The 4,109-nt window shown below is 36.8% G+C and overlaps 1 long non-coding RNA gene across 3 annotated transcripts; it reads left to right on the top strand.

The window, feature by feature from the left end:
• The first annotated feature begins 202 nt into the window (after positions 1 to 202).
• Positions 203 to 3,202, top strand: LOC309691255. Of its 3 annotated transcripts, none has more exons than XR_014271924.1 (5): positions 203 to 498; positions 919 to 982; positions 1,341 to 1,493; positions 1,871 to 1,961; positions 2,566 to 3,202. It is a non-coding gene; the product is annotated as an uncharacterized lncRNA (long non-coding RNA). The 3 variants fall into 3 exon arrangements; XR_014271926.1 differs by having other exon boundaries at positions 212 to 245; positions 367 to 982; XR_014271925.1 differs by having other exon boundaries at positions 204 to 982.
• The last annotated feature ends 907 nt before the right edge of the window (positions 3,203 to 4,109 follow it).

Below are 4,109 nucleotides of genomic sequence, written 5' to 3'. Positions count from 1 at the left end.
CTGTCGTGACTCACCGCCTGCCAATGTGACATTTGCTGTTGTAGGTAGGTATGCACTGTCTGTGGACTATAATTAAACAATGGTAATGTGACCAATGGTGTGTTCACACCGAACACGATGGACGTGAATAGAACGTCAGGTTTACATGTAAAGTCAATGGAAAAGCGTGATGACCCGCGATTGCGGCTCCCGCGAAAATTCGGAAGCACACTGAAAAAAAGGGACTGGCCATCTCTTGGATTTATGTAAGCATCTTGCATGTATTTAACACAATTGCCTCATGTTTTAAAGTTAAATGTAACTATATAGTGTAAAAACTACATGATATGCAGAAAGGGTGTATTAAATTGTTCATATCATGTTCAGGTGAAGTAAGTCAATAAGATAGCAACGTTAAATCTCGTGAAACCACGCGTGATTTCATCTCGCGGGCTTTGGATCGTGGTTTAAAAAAGGCATCCATCTCAGTCAAGTCGAGCAGCCAACTCTACGTTTTTGGTATGTCTTGATTTTTTGAATTAATATTTACCATATTTCAGCCAAATGTAGTTAAACGTCTAGAGTGTCGCCATGTAACATGCTAAAAAAGAGCCGTTAGCTTATTTGCTGTTTTATCTGTTGTCAAAGAATTGGCGCTTTTTCATTTGAATTTGTCTTTGGCACAAGAGCCGTAATATCACATTAAACCTAATTACGAGGCACTCATAACATAATTTGGTTTTCTGTGTGAATAGATTTGCCAACTGACTCTTCAGTTACATTGTGTATTTACTGCACCATGGTGTTAGTGAGATTTTGGACATTGAACAGCTTTAGCTAATATCATCAGCGGCATTATGCTAGCTTACATCCCTACCCCTCCTGGCCTCACCTGCTGTCCTTTTGTTTTTGTTTTTGTTTTTTTTGCTGCACATTGAGAGACGACCTCTATTCTGCATTTCACCAGGAGTCAGCTGATGGATTGTGGGTTCAAGGTGTTATGGTAAGAAAGTATATTCTATTTTCGTTTCTGTAACTTAATTATAATAGGTTTTTTATAATTATTAGGTGCATGCATACTCACCCTATTAATACAACTGAGAAATCCAAAATCTGCCATAGGTTTAACTTATACCTGTATGTATTGCCAGAAAGGTGATTACTGGACTCGCATTAATGCACACTTGAACTGAAATGAGGTTGTAACTTGTGGGTTGTTGGGTTGCAAATCAGAAACAAACATCTTTGGATTTTTTTTAATCCCATAAGATCTGGAAACACAGTTTTTATTCAACAAAACATTACTGATTAACCAAGCACAGTGCCTGCTGTTATTTCAAAATAATTTTATGTCATTTCAGATAAAATGCAGCATTCCAGTGCATCCCAACCATGCCTTTACAGTCAAGGTTTCTGACGGAGCTGAGTTTCTCTCTGACAGTCTGCTGAAAGTGTTTGCAAAGTGATCGGGGGAACAGGGCACAAAGCTAAAGGATGTAGCTGCCATTATGACAGTAAGAACTTTAAAATTCTTTAACTACAAAGTGTATATGTATTGCATTAGGTCAGTAAAATTTTTATGCTACATCCATTGAAACAGTCAACTATTACCTGTGAGTAATGATTCCACTAAAAGGATGCCATAATTTTCGTCATGCATTTACTGGCCCACTGAGAAAAATTTATCTTTTTTTAAAAATAAATGTTCTGGAAACTATATATCCATAAAGTTGATGTCAAACAGGAACTTTTGATATTGCTGGTGATATTGCTTTTGATATTGCTGGTGTTGCATGTTGACTGGTTTAAAAAGTCAAGAGTTTTTGTCTGGGATCATTTTCTTCTGTGCTACTGAAAAGTTCACAAATCTCTGTTTTCTTTGTTATAATAGTCAAGGATGACATTAATGCTCGGAGTCCCTCATCAAAGTGCTCCGCATCTGTGTGAAAGACAATTGCAACATCTTGGTGCAGGAGTTCATGGTGAGTGTTTTATGAGTAGATTGTGGATTTGCAACCTTTAAAAATGCATTTAGTTATCCACTTGATCCTCATTGGACTGGTTAGGACCAGTAGTCCTCTTTAATAATTTGAAGTTCACATGAGGCCTGGTAGTGAACTCGGCCGCCGGCCCTTGAGGCCCCACCCCCACCCCTGTATTAGGGGTCACATCAGTGTGAAAAAACTTTAAATTTGTCATTCTAATGAACAAAGGAAAATCCCACCAGTATTTACATTAGCTTTTGTTTGAAAAAAAAAAAAAAAAAGACCAACTGACCAACAGCTAACCAAATTGTGGGGCTGAAAGTCTAAATTCTAACATCTTCTGAGTGACATAGCCTGGATTTCTGATGGGCCGGTGTCTTTCTAACAAAAACTAATGTAAAGCATTTGAAATTATTATGTTTTTCACCCTCTCTTAGAAACTCTGTTAGACCATGAATGGCAGCATGGCAGGCCACTCTTTGGCTATAGCTATTTACTATGTTGCTTGCATTGGTTTAAATTACTCTAACATTAGAACTGGTAGATTCAAAAGAGATGAGTTTAAAAAGGAATCTTAAAGAAATGTTTTGTGTTTAACCAGGACTTGACTGAGGCCACTGCACAGATTGAGAAAACCACAATGAACATCTGTCTCCAGAGATGCGCCAGGCAATGACTTTTCTGATGTTGTTCTTCAAGATCTGGATAACGTGACCTTTGCAGTAGCCATGCTGTTTGGACCTTTTTTATTCCTTCAACATGAGTTACCCATCACAACTCTGCTACACTTTTGAGGTGATTCAATGGGTGGTAATGGAGTTGGATGCAACTCAGCTCTCAAGAAAAGCTCACAACTAAGACAAAACTGCTCCTGCAACGAAGCTCACTGTTATGCATGTGAGGTGACCAGCTCTAGGTGAGAGGACATTTAAATCTCACACTTGTTCTGCTGCATTTTTGAAGCTCAATTCCAGGAACGGATCGCAGGGTTCATTTTTATATACTCTGCAACTGCCATGAGGACGAGCTGTTTTTTGTTGTTGTTTGTTTTTCCTTTTGCTCTGTACAAGTTCTGTTTGTCTGTTTGGCAGCATTTTTAAATTTCTCTTTGTATTTTTTCTTTCTTTTACTAGTGAAGAGATGTAGCGTGAACAGTTATACAGTCTAAATATCCCATATGGGTCGTGTGAAATGGTATTTTCAGTTTCATTCAGTTGAAGTAAAGAACGTTGAATATTTCTAAGTGTGCTGTTTTGAACCAAGATGTCACAGTATGATCAGTGCTGTAATTTTTGACAGTCACTGTATCAATGTTATTTTTGCGTCTCTTGAATAAAGTTTTTGACCTGCAAGTGCTAATTTCTTTAGTTATTGGGGTAAAATGGGTAGTGTTAATAGGAAGGTGTTTGCCAATTCAGTAACCTAATTTAATGTTAATGGAAACTAACATTACCTCAAATTGTTTAGTTATAATTGTTGTTTAACTGAATCTTGATGTCAGAGGCCTTAAATAGAATGTTTTGTATTGTTCTTTCCCAACATTTTTCAAAAGAAACAGTCTAATTTCTTTGCTGCGATTGATTCCAGAGAACACGGAAGAACTGACATTATTTAACTGTTGATTTATATAGATTCAGTAGAGGAGTAATGTCAGTTTAATTCTTTACCTACTGCAGTGAAATTAGACATGTTGTTTTGAAAGGTTACTGGTGGATGCCAGCAACCATCTTGGAAGAGAACAATACAATCTGTTATAAGGCCTCCATTTGAAAATTGTGTATTTGATACTAGAATATAATAGCAAAATGTAATTTGAAGATAACATGTAGTATTTAAGTGACCAAGTAGTATTGGGTAAAAGTTATTGAATCGTGTTGGGATAACGTGAGAAAATTGTGAAGGATTAAAATATTCCAAGAGCTCAAATTACTTCATCAAAACATGTTTAAGTCACATTTTATCAACACAAATTGCACAGGTTTATTGAACATGAATAAATTGTGTTAATTTAACTCAATTGTTTAAGTTGCTGCCAAAGCAAAACATCTGTGTGCAACAAATGTCCACCATTGAATTAAGTAAATCCAACAACATATTTTTTTCAGTGCAGATTTGAGTTGCGAAAACGCCTGAAACATGCGTCGG

Source organism: Aulonocara stuartgranti (assembly GCF_965226115.1).
Source record: "Aulonocara stuartgranti genome assembly, chromosome: 16".
NCBI lineage: Eukaryota > Metazoa > Chordata > Actinopteri > Cichliformes > Cichlidae > Aulonocara > Aulonocara stuartgranti.
Note: the sequence above shows the minus strand (reverse complement) of the source record. Positions and strands in the feature narration are given on the sequence as shown.